Below are 13474 nucleotides of genomic sequence, written 5' to 3'. Positions count from 1 at the left end.
AAACCTCACAACCTCTGAGGCCTGCCATAGATGTGGGCGTAAAGTCGGGAGAGAATGCTTCTGGAATATGGCCATATAGCCCGGAAAACTCACATTGCTATCTCCTTCCTCCAGAATCCGCTCCTTTCAAAAGCTTTTTAAAGACCCCCTTCTCGGCCTGGAGGAGTGGAGCGACTCCGAATGGATAATATCCCTTGGAAGGAAGACGGAGAGTGTGCAAGGAAAGTGAGAGGGGGAAGCTGCTTCCTTGGGCAAGGAAATAAGACCAAAAAGAGTCGGCCAAGGAGAAAGTTCATTCTCTCTGATAAAGAGAAATGAAGTGGGGGTCTTAGTTTATATTCCGCCGATCTTCTCCTTCCGAATGCATTTGGTTGTGCGTTAAATGGCAAAGAGAGAGATGCAACTCTCGCCGCCGGTGTGTTGCCTGGATGGCACCCTTCCACCTGCGAGGAGACACTTTTTGTGAGGGACAGGGAGTGTATTGAGTGTGTTATGGGCTCCGATGCCACTTTCAAGTGCCATGCCATGCAACAAGGGCAGAGAAGGCATGGTTATCCCCTCTTCAGGAAAGAGGAAGCGAACGGCGACCAGCAAGTGGCGATTGAGAGTTCCCTCTCGCAAAGTTCAGGCAGAGTAAAAGCAAGGGGAGGGAGGGGGGCTTGCTTGGATTCGCCTTCCTTGGTGCCAGGCTCCCGGGATGGGTTGGCACTTGGAGGCAGACAGGCAGCGGGCATCGGGCAGAAGGGGGGAGGAGGAGGAGGAGGGCTTGCCATGCATGCTGGGCACATAGCTGAGGGGACAGCGCAGCCCCGGAAAATAGCAGCAGGAACTCGCAGGGACCGTGTGCTCGGACTTTGCTGCCTCGTGTGGAAAAAGTGACTTCGATCCAGGGCCATTTATAGGCGACAGCCCGGCCTCCTTTCCAGCCAGAGCAGAAAGTGGAGTGGAGTAAAGAGAGGGAGAGAGTTGCCTTGCCCTGCTCCCTCTGTCCTCGCTTGGCTGGGAGACACGAAGCCTGGTTTCCGTTGACCCGTTGAATTGGAGGTGAAAGGCCGGAGAAAGTTCCCTTCACAGTGCCAGACACCGGGGAAAGGGGATGGGGTGGGCTTGAAGTGAGCCAAAACAGATAATAGACCACAGAGCCAGAAATGAAGCAGACTCCAAGAAGACACTCGTTTCTGCTATAGGATACCGTTCTGTCCAGCATTAAACAGGCAAGCATGTGGACAAGTTCAACAGAAAAGAGGAAATCATGAAAATAAATAAAATCCGGCTCCCGGTATTAAAAAATAAATAAATATAAAAACAGGATAGTAAATAAAGAACAACACTCAGAAAACAGGGGAATTTCAGACATGAATCAATCAGGGCCAACTAACACTTCCCAACAAAGGATTCCCCCAGGCAAGAAGCAGCCACACCTTGAAGCTGAAAAGCTATTCAATGTTAATCAAGGTGGCCAATTGCAACATTCAAACAGACACTCACCCTGGACTTTCCACAGATATATAAACCCCAATTGCCTAGTTTCCAACAAACTTCATAACCTCTGAGGATGCCTGCCATAGATATGGGCAAAATGTCAGGGGAGAATGCTTGCTGAACATACAGCCTGGAAAACTCACTGCAACCCAGCGATTCCACCCATGAAAGCTTTCAACAACAAATAAAACAGATAAACCCTTTCAGACCCTAGAATTAAAACAAGGATGGCCTTCCTTTGCCTCTTCCTAATGCCAGAAAAAGAATTAGCCCCCCATGCTGATCATATCTCAATTTCAGGTGAGAGAAGCAGAAGAGCAGGCTAACAACTGGTAAATATAAAGATGGAGTTTTTCTTTCAGTCCTTTCTCTGACTTCTTATTTTCTTACCCTGTACTCAATACAAATAATAACACAAATTTAAAAGTATAGGAATGTGTTATCTTCAGAAACATATAGGGAAGGAAGCTATGGGAGAGCAACTTCCACAGATTATGGGAAGAATAATGTAATTTATGACAGTGCTTATTAAGCCATCTGATGTGGTCAACCATCAAGATTTTTTCTCCCTTTAGTGTTCCAAGGACTGGCATTATATTTGTCCTCATTGACTAGCATTGTTTTTTTTTCTTTCTTTCGTGGAAACTTGGTGCAGACTAGTATTAGTTCATACTGTTATTTTGAAGAATACTGTTTTGGAAAACATAGGAAAAAACAAGACTTGCATTCAGTCTCAAAATGTTTCCCACTATGAATCCCCAGCAATTGTCATCTACTCCTTGAAAGCAATTACTCTTATGAAAGCATAAAAATTTCTGTTCCCAGGATTGTGCTGTGGATTCTTTAAAGTTTTGAATGTATTTATAGACATGCCTCTATGGTAGCTTATGCCATGCTCAAACATGATTTAGGTGTTGGTTCAGATTCGCAGCAAACGGATACTAGAAATGAGTTCATTTTGGGGGTGCAAATTTTGCTGCTGCGCTACACACTTGCTTCCAAAATTCAAGACTACACTGGCTTCTTTTGCTTAATGAAACATTATGTTTTCAACTTCTAATCATTATTTTGTCCTTTCACACTCATCATATTGAAATGACTATATTTTTCTGTTTAGCTACCTTTACAGTATTTTAAGGAAAAAAATTCTATATCTTTCTTTGTGAAGATGCTTGCTTGCTCTTTTTATTTAAAAAGTGTATCACCTTATTGCTCTTCTCTGGCAATTAATTTGAATGATTGTTTGCCGGGTCCTCATTCCACTGATCTACTGGGTTTCTACTATGCTTTCAAGATGAGATACTCATTACTTATATTGTTGCGCTATATAAGATTAAAATCCACCAGAAAATCATGATATTCCAGAGACAAACTAATTAAACAATTCAAAGCATTGGTCCATATCATTATTAGGTCTAATTTCTTGATAGTTCAATGCAAGTGAATATGTGTTTTACATTTGAGGTGACAGTGGGCGATATGCAAGTATGACAACATGGTTTATATATATATGAGGGCTGATGGAATACGCAAATACTCGCTTGTTAGTACAGCTGTCAAGTGAAGATATAGATGGTGATGGTGATAATGACTACTATATATTCTGAGAGAGTGGATGAGCAAGTGATCTTCAATGAGTAATGATGGGATCCTAAAAGTTCTTGATAGTCAATGGACATTCATTTTATCCAGTTGTCCGGAGCTCTTTCAATAGGTTTCTTGCAACAGTTCTTCTCTAGTTCTCTCTTCTATTTCTACCAAATTCTTTCTTCAAGAACTACAGTATCACTTTAGAATTGCCTTGAATAAGTCACTTGCTTAAATAAATCTAGTTTTTAACGCTCCTCACCCCACTTCCCAATGATTTCTATCCTTCCATTTCTCATATAATCTCCAGGTGTTTTATTTTTTTTAATTTTCTTCAAAACAATCCTTTCATTCATCCCCATCCATGAGGAATCTTCCTCCTAATGTAAATGGCAGCTAGAGAAGGGACTATACTTTTTATTTTTGGAGAAAGTCAACTGTGACAAATGGGTTGCTATCAATTTTGGCTACTGGCAGGTATTTGCAGGGGGAGAGCAAGTTGCTGTTTCCATCCCTTATCATTCAAATATATTTCAATAAGAAGACTCATAGAAACACTATATGTATGTAGCGATGTTCTCCATGTGTTCACTGTAGCTTTTGTGTGTGTTGTGTGTGTAAGCCTTCAAGTTGACTGTTGACTTATGGTGACCTCATGAATTTCAAAATGTTTTCTTAGGCGAGGAAAAGTAGAGGGTTTACTAGTTCCTTCCTTTGAAACATTGTCTATAGTACCTGGAAGTCATTGGTGGTCTCCCATCCAGATACTAACTCTGACTGCCTTTGTTTTTAGCTTTCAAGATCAGATAGAATCTGGTACCTTTATGGTATTTCAACTTTCCCAAGTAAACATAGATAGTACACAATCTTTACTATTCCTTCTTTTTTTGTGCTTCATCATTTCTGAAAGATTGATAATGCCTAAGGAGGCTCTATTACATAGAAATATTATTATATCATTTCAGGGGTGACTTAGCCCTCAGCCTAGTCCTGGGGTGTTAAAGCCATGCCCCTGCCCCCTTTTCTTTTGAAGTTGAGGGTTTTGGAGGAGCAATTTTTATCAGAGTGTGGAGAGTGAGTGTTACGCTCAGTTTTTCTCTTTTAAAGTCTTCTGATCTTTAAGGACTACATGGGCTGATAGTTATATATAGGCTTTAAAAGATACATCTACAAATTGACGTGTTGCTTGGCCTTTGCTGCTTCTTTAGAAGAACACTAAACTCTAGCTTCATTTTGCCCTTCAACACTTCTGACGTTGCATTACAAAGTTTTTCACTCTTAAGTGAAAAAAAGTACAATTTTGTACCATTTCATAACATAACTTTTCAGGTATATTTGGACTTCTTGGCATAGAATTTTAAAATGTAGCTAGACTTTGCATAGGGTCTTCTACCACATACAACTGCAAAGGCAATGCATCACAGATCTGCAACAAGGATGGCTGGATCAGCAAGTTATGTGACTCCTTCAAAAGAATGACCTAGATGGAAAGGCAGTATGTACATCAGCTCTATTCTTACCTATAAGATCTTATTTGGATATGAAAAGCAGTTTCAGATTTTTTAAAAAAACTCTCACTATTTTGGTTGGCAAGGGAAAAAACGATAGTCTCGTTCCATTTAAAACTGCTCAGAAAATAATTCCTGCTATATCATTTTTGCTGTTGTTCTATGTATAGGTCAACAAGCATATACATGGCAGGACATTTCCACTAAGGGGGAAAATTGCTTTCTCGCTGTTAAGTAGTAATGCAGGAGGGCAAAATAAGGTCATTGTTCCCCAATAAAACTATTGCCCCACAATTTTTTTTTCTGGAGTCCCTAAATTTCTAGCATTGTAGTAACTGAAATTTTCAGCTGAATATTTAAAATACAGTTTGCACATACAAAAAAGGAGAAGTAAGGAAAGTTATCGAATGTAATACAAGTTCGGTATTACATTAAAAAGCTTTCCTATTTTTAGATAGTTAAAGAGACGGAAGTGGAGGAACTTTTTATATTTCAGGATCAAATCTTTTCTTCGTTTTGAAAATAAACATAGTTGAGACTAAATATTTTAACATAAAGAATTCAAACTAGTTTCCTGCATTAATGTCATTTCGAAAACTGAGCACTTTTAGTTTTGCTTTTCGTTCTTACTGGTTATATAAAATGTCAGTTTTAAATGAGAGAGAAACATACTTTCAAACAATTTTAGTGTTTCAGCCTTACATATGTGATGGCAAGTAATGGTGCTACGGCTTACAGTTTACACTAAAGGAGTGTGAAAAATTGGTGAGAATCACAGTGCAAGATGTGCATGTGTATATATGTGCCTGTTGACTTGTGTTAATCCTATAAATTTCATAGAGTTTTGTTAGGCAAGCAGTACTCAGAGGTGGCTTTGCCGGATTCTTCATCTGAATCATAGCCTGCAACATCTGGTGTTCATTTATGATACTAACCACTAGTACTAACCAGAGCTGATCCTGGGTGGATGAGATCTGGCACCTTTAGGGCAGCCTTAATACAGTTTTCACATTCAAGTCTACGACCACATTTTTGTATGTATCAGTATGATATGAATGTACCACCTGTTTTAAGTAGAATGTAATTCAATTTTTCTTCTGTCCAATGCTATGTTAAGATGTGTTGTATGTTAAGATGATCTGTAGGTTTCCATGGACAAGTGGAGATTCAACTCCATGTCTCCAGAGTCCCAGTCTAACATCCAAATCACTACACCACTCTGGCTATCTAAATATTTTGTTATAATTGTTTATTAGTAAAAGTAGATGCAAGTCATCACCTGACATCTGAACGATTTTCAAGATTAAAGATTTGCTAGCTTTACATGGGAAAAAGCAGGTATTCATTTGCAAAACAAAATTCAGTCAAATCTCCAAGTTATGCTCTGAATGTGCTCTGAACGGTCAAATCTAAAGCTGTACTCACTGTAGAGTACTTCAAGAGCCCTTGTTTTTCTTCTTTCCCTTCCAAACATGCAGTCTACAGTAAATACTTTATGGATTGCCTTTATTGCTTTGACCCCTTTAACTTTATTTGAAACATCATTTCCATTGTGACATGGATTTCCTGTGATGGGTATAACTCTTTTATTCATCTCAAGACTTTAATAAATCAGAGAATAAAACCATAAATGACAGCAATAGCACAAATGTTCCAGGTAGGAAGAAACTAAGACTAAGATTGAGAAGGCAGTATCTCATTGTCTCTCCACACATCATTTTATGAGATAAAGCATCTCTTGCATCTTGAACTGAATGTGATATAATTCTGTTAGCCCTGGGTTTTTTTTTTTCAAGGGGGTGAATATGATGTGTCTAAATTTGGTTGTCATGAGAGAAGTATGTCTTGTGCACATTCTTTCCATGTGTGGGTGCGTTTTTAAGGTACAGTAAAGTCTCACTTATCCAACATTTGCTTATCCAACATTCTGGATTATCCAACGCAGTCTGCCTCCCATCCGGATCCACAGCTATTTCTCTAGACAGCAAGGACTGAACTTTTTATGGATTCAATTTCCAAAAATGTTGTTACTGTAAGTTCATTTTATGCAATTCTATCATTATTTGTAGTCAATTTGTTAGTAGCCAATGTTTTTGTAGTCAATGTTTTCAATACATTGCGATGTTTTGGTGCTAAATTCATAAGTACAGTAATTACTACATAACGTTACCATGTATTGAACTGCTTTTTCTGTCAATTTGTTGTAAAGTATGATGTTTTGGTGCTTAATTTGTAAAATCATAATATAATTTGACATTTGCTAGGCTTTTCCTTAATCCCTCCTTATTATCCAATATTTTTGTTTATCCAACGTTCTGCTAGCCTGTTTATGTTGGATAAGTGAGACTCTACCGTATATGCACATCTCACCTTTTTCCAGTACCTTTTTTCTTATTTTCTGCCGTCTAGTTGAGTTTGGCTTATGATGACCCTATGATTGAGAGATCTGCTGATTTCCGTGTCATCAACAGCCCTGCTCGGATCTTACAGATTTAGGGATATGACTTCCTTGACTGAGTCTAACCATCTGTACTGTCTATCTATAAAATTTATATACAAGCACCACTCCATGCTACTTTGGGGGATACAAATTCAGAGCTTGTTTCACTGATTAAGTAGAGAGGAGAAGATAAAGGAGGGATTCACGAGTCACCTATCTATCTCATAATCTGACTCCCTTTTCATAAAGGGATCACGAACAGGGGTGAATACATGGTACTAAATTGGGATGATTCAATCACTGCGCTTACCTGTAAAATATATGTGATTTGTGTGTATTCAGCTGGAAAAGAATCCTACCTACTCAGAAACAACTCTCCCTATTTCAAGTATTCAGGGAAAGGTTGTTGTGTAAATAGAAACAATGATTTTCTCTTGAAACTTCTAAAACCACCTAGAGATTAAGAGCCAGCATGTGCTCTACCCTTATGGTGCCACTTTGTCCTGAGAGTTTAAAGGTCCTAAAAGGAGGAAATTATCCTCAGAGTTTGCTCAGCAGTACACATTTCTTACTCATACCTCCATAGTTATCTGCATGCATACAGGAAGCAAATAAAAAGTACCCTATGTGCCCTTCTGGGCTATGTAAGAAACTCAGTCCTACTCCATGCTTCTGATCGAATGTAACTCCAAAACCTGCAATGGAGTTGAACCTTTATTGGCAAACCAAAACACCTCAAACACCTCATACAAGATTTTAAAGCTTCACTGGTTTCTTCATCAGCCAAAAGATCCCACACAAGAGAAAGAAAAAAGGTGGTGATGGATCCACAAAGTTTTCCCTGACATTAAGTCCAGTTGTGTCCGATTCTGGGGGTCGGTACTCATCTCCATTTCTAAGCCAAAGAGCCGGCGTTGTTCATAGACACCTCCAAGGTCATGTGACCGGCAGGACTGCATGGAGCGCTGTTACCTTCACGCCAGAGCAGTACCTATTGATCTACTCACATTTGCATGTTTTCAAACTGCTAGGCTGGCAGAAGCTGGGGCTAACAGCAGGTGCTCACTTTGCAACTGGGGATTCGAACCTGTGACCTTTTGGTCCACAAGTTCAGCAGCTCAGTGCTTTAACATGCTGTGCCACCAGCGGCTCTGTGACATACAGATGTCTTAAATGTTTAATGGCATATGGTAACTCCTCAGCTAATGAATGGGTATCTGGACTTCCTAAATATTCTAAAGGAACAAAATATATCTGATCTTGGAAACTAAGCAGGTTCAGCCTTGGTTAGTTATTGAATGGGAGACAGACAATGAATATCACCCTGCTTTCAGCAGAAGAAATGAATGAGTTGTTTATTGTACTAGCCATAGGCCATAACATCAAATAATATACAACTTTTAAAAGTACAGTATACACTTTCCAATATAAACATTAAAACTGATTCTATAAACTAGCTCTTTCAAGTTATAGTAGCAGTGACAATCCCCATAGATATAATAACCAGGCCTGTAGCGAGGGGGGGGGGTTAGGGGCTCAACCCCCCTCCCCCAAATTTTTCAAGTTATAAAAAAAATCTCGTTTACTCATGAATTTTAACTGGTTAACCAAATCCCCATGCTAAGTCTATGAGATGCAAAACATTAAGAGTCCCTCCAGGCACTATCTCAAGCAGATATTGACAGGTTTGTAGCGAGGAGGGGTATGTGCTAGGGGTTCAACCCCCCCTCCCCCAAAATTTTCAAAACCCCTCCCGAATTTTTTTTCTGGCTACGGCCCTGATAATAACCATAATAAAATCTGATGTGTATTATCCCAAACTGTTTCCTTTTCCATTTCTAGCCTCTGCTGTGGACTTTACAAATTTAGCTTGGATTTTTTGGGCTGCAACTGCAAATGTGGCAACCTTTAATGTTGTATTTTTGGAATAATCCGCTAACAGGTCACAGATAACTGCTGACTGTTGCTTTCAGAGGAAGAAATGGCAAAACCCACCTTCAGGTATTCCTTGACTAAGAAAGCCCTGTGAAAATCATGTGAAATTCAAGACAGGTGTCAGGTGTGAATACACATGCACTCACATACAGACACAGATAAGAAAAGACAACAAATAAAAAGAGCCTCTGCCTGGCTTCATTATCATGTTGGCAGGGCATAGTAAAATGTAGGTTGGCTAATACTACTGTTAGGTGGATTTGTAATTGGTTAAGCAACTGAATATAAAGTGTGCTCACCAATGATTCCTCTTCATCCTGGAAAAAGTGACTAGTGGAGTGCGACAGGGTTCGGTCCTGGGCCCAGTGCTGTTCATCACCTTTTTTTAATGACTTGGATGAAGGTTTTCAGAGGGCATGCTTATCAAGGTTGCAAATGGCACCATATTGGGAGGGATACTCCAGAAGATCAGAATTCAAATTGACCTCAACTGATTAGAGAGCTGGGCCAAAACTAACAAAATCCCTGTTCTTTACAAGGGCTGTAATTCCATCCAAAATAGACTGAACACCATCACTTGGATCAATGAACTACCAAGTAGTCACACACACATCCTAAATGTTAAGGGGAAATATTGCACAAACCCCAAACATAAACACCAATGTCAAGAAGTATTCCAAAGTGTGACTTTCAGTTCTCAACATAGTAACAAATAACACTATTCCAATCTACCGACTTTTATCCAGAAGCCACCATGGCCTTCTATTTAAACTTGCCAAAGGGACCCCCCCCCCCCCACACACACACATATAGATAGGCCACACTCTCACTGTCAATCATAGTGTGATCTCTGTGCTAAAACTACACCTGAAACTGGATTGCGAAGGATACAGTGATATGAGAAGTAGAGCAGAATGTGATGTGCAAAAAGGAAATTGGAGTTTGTATAAAGTAGCAATAAAGAATTCCACTAAGACATGTGATGGGTGGTTTGACAATTAGATTAATGTGAAAACTCTTTAAATCATTGCAGATTTCTTGACAGATATGATTACAGAACAAATAAGGAGTTGGAGACTATATATAGTCTGATACATACTGAGAACTAACGAGGAGCTGGGATCTAACACCACTATGCCGTGAAAACCAGTGCATGGAAGCCACTTCATCCAATCTCTTTCATAATGTAATTCTGATAATAAGTTAGAAGGAGACTAAATGAACAAGCACAGTGTTCTTAGGTTCCTTTTTGGAGGGGTCGAATGAAAGAGTAGCATATAAAATAATAAACCTCACATTTATTACTCCCCAAACACAATGATTATTATTTTTTTAAAGTAGAAGCTTTCACCATTTCAATAAGTTTTATTTCCAAATAAGCATGATCATTAGACGTACATTTGAATGATGTAAACTGAAATAACAATGCATAGGTAAAGGTAAAGGTTTTCCCCTGACATCAAGTCTAGTTGTGTCCGACTCTGGGGGTTGGTGTTCATCTCCATTTCTAAGCTGAAAAGCTGGCATTGTTTGTAGATGCCTCCAAGGTCATGTGGCCGGCAGGGCTGCATGGAGCACCATTACCTCCCCACTGGAGTGGTACCTATTGATCTACTCACATTTGCATTTTTTCGAACTGCTAGGTTGGCAGAAGCTGGGGCTAACAGTGGGAGCTCACCCTGCTCCCCTGATTTGAACTGCTGACCTTTTGGTCAGCAAGTTCAGCAGCTCAGCAGTTTAACCCACTTTGCATCGGGGATGTATATGTACAATTATAATATATTGAAGGCTTTTTAAGGGACCATTTAAAAATCAAGGAAAGCAAATTTATTTCAAATAATATTTACATTAAGAACAAAATGGTATATTGAAATGATAGAAAAACCAACAAGTTCTACAGTAAGACCCCACAACCACCGGACCCATATTCATGGTTTCACCAACCCACTCATGGGAAAACATTGTCTATGTAGGCATTTACTAGATTCTCCAGGCAATTCTATGGTGTGTTTCCCTTGGAAGTCACCCTTTCTAGAAATTTGTTAGGTCCCCCATAGCACTGTGTTGGGATGGGATGGGAAGTGGAGCAATTTAATGGTTTCAGTTCTAGCTGAAGTTTCAGGTAAATGTGGTCTGGATAGGAACCTCCAGTCTTTCTGTACTACACAGAACCTCAAAAGAACATTCAGTAGTATCCCACTTCAATTTATACAATATATGGATCTGTGTAAACCAGTGATTCTCAATCTGTGGGTCCCCAGGTGTTTTGGCCTACAACTCCCATGAATCCTAGCCAGTTTACCAGCTGTTAGAACAGTGGTTCCCAACCTGTGTGTCCCCAGATGTCTTTGGCCTTCAACTCCCATAAATCCTAACAGCTGGTAAACTGGCTGGGATTTCTGGAAGTTGTAGGCCAAAACACCTGGGGACCCACAGGTTGAGAACCACTGGGTTAGGATTTCTGGGAGCTGAAGGCCAAAACATTTGTGGACCCACAGGTTGAGAACCACTGGACCAAGTTCAGATTGCTCAAGACACAGATCGCTAACTGCTATAATTTTTAAATGGATAGCTAATTTTAATAAGCCTGAAATAGTATGACTTTATGTTAAGAAATCCGAAACACAACTGATTAGCGCTCTTTATTCTTTAAACTAGGGACTCCAAGTACACTGATGTAAGAAACTAATCACTTAACTATGGGGTCCTCAAAGTTTTTAAGCAGAGGGCCAGTTCACAGTCTCTTAGACTGTTGGGGGGCTTAAGTATAGTTTTAAAAAATCATGAATGAATTCCTATGCATATTGCACATATCTTATTTGTAGTGGGGAAAAAGAAAGAACAATTCAATATTTAAAACAAAGAACAATTTTAACCAACATAAACTTACCAGTATTTCAATGGAAAGTGTGGGCCTGCTTTTGGGTGAGATATTCAAGTTAATTAGGATTGTTGTTGTTATGTGCCTTCAAGTTAGGGCGACCCTAAACCTAAAATTTATGGTGGGTAAATAACCCTGGAGGGCGACATCTGGCCTGTGGGCCTTACTTTGGGGGGCCCTGACCTAAACTAAGGCATGTTTACATCTAATTGAATGATACCATCACAGTCCTAAGCACATTTGCTTAGGATCACAATTTAATTCCTGTAATAATGTAGTGAAGGACCAGTTAAATCAAACACATAATTAATTCTGAGGATTGGATCTATTCCATTTTTGGCTAGGCATTCAAACTATGAAGTCACTTTCCAAAAACTCTTCAGGTTTCATACAAGAATTTTTTTTTTATCTCTCTAAGCCCATAAACTAACTTTAGCAAGGCAGGAATGAGAATGAGAAAGGTGGCAGCAATAAATTAACCACATTACATCACTTTCTTGTGTGTAGCATAATATATTTGTTACTCATTTTAAAAATTACTTACTGCCTCATTGTTTTAAAAAGCATAAAAATTAAATATTCCGCACTCATAGCTAGGTTTCCAGTACATTGTGTCCAGAGTTTGAGAAAGTTACTTGTTATTTATAAATCACTTTAAATAAGCAGTGTGGCTTCATACTGTTACTATGGAATAGTAGGATAATTACTTGAATGAAGTTTCTGGGAACCTATTTCACAGCCATTGAATGCTGCAGTACTTTTTACTAAAAGCTCTAGATCTGTTCAAATAAGCACACACATTATTTCATTTCTATATAGATTATTTGCAATACGTTGGATGTTGTGTCCGACTCTGAGCACATACGGGAGATTCTGGGAGTTGTAGTCCAACAGCATTTCTAATAGCCCTTCCAAACAACAGAATTATAGAAGTCTGATATTGTTTTAGCCGTCCAGACAGGCCCAAAATGCAGGACCTATGTGGGTTTTTACCAGGGGTGTCCAAATGACTCCCCCGGTAAAAAATAATTAAATCAGAATAACTTTGGTTATTCTAAATTAATTAAATTTGGAATAATTTGGAAGGATCTGGTCCTTTCTGAAATGCCCAGGTTTAATGGGGTATTGGGCCTGTGGGGACTCACTTCCGGGTAGTCTTGGAACTACCCAGGGGTGAGTCCCCATTTGCCATCCTAAACTCTTTGGGCTCCTTTTGGGTGCTCACCCCCTTCCCCCAGCCTCCCATTTATCCCTAAAAAGTTAAAAAAACATCTGGCTACCATTATGTTCCTCCTCGCACCCTCCTGGTGTGAGCAAATGATGCACAATGAGACCGGGGGGGGGGGGGGATTTCCTATTCCCCCCTTGTCTCCTAGTGGATCATTTCTTTATGCCAGGAGGGTGCGAGGAAGAACAAAATTTGCAGCTGAGTAAGTTTTGAAAAACTTTTAAGAGTTCTTTTGGAGGGCTTTGGGATGGCTGCATGACATCCTGAAAATAATCGGGATGGCATGTAGCCACCCTCCCCGGGCAAGCCTGGATTTTTTTTTTTGGGGGGGGGGGCTTGTAGGGGCTTAAACTTATGCCGAAGTGGGTTGTTTTAAACTCCTGTCTGGAAGCACCCTGCCAGGACAAAATTCT

The 13474-nt window shown here is 39.7% G+C and overlaps 1 protein-coding gene across 3 annotated transcripts in view; it reads left to right on the top strand.

Annotated features, from left to right (window-relative positions):
* Positions 1–13474, top strand: part of esrrg (estrogen related receptor gamma) — a 509706-nt gene that overhangs the window by 11002 nt on the left and 485230 nt on the right. The gene's annotated exons all lie outside the window — the stretch shown is intronic.

This window comes from Anolis carolinensis, chromosome 1, assembly GCF_035594765.1.
Source record: "Anolis carolinensis isolate JA03-04 chromosome 1, rAnoCar3.1.pri, whole genome shotgun sequence".
Lineage (NCBI taxonomy): Eukaryota > Metazoa > Chordata > Lepidosauria > Squamata > Dactyloidae > Anolis > Anolis carolinensis.
The sequence above is the reverse complement of the archived record's forward strand: the minus strand, read 5'-3'. Positions and strand labels throughout refer to the sequence as shown.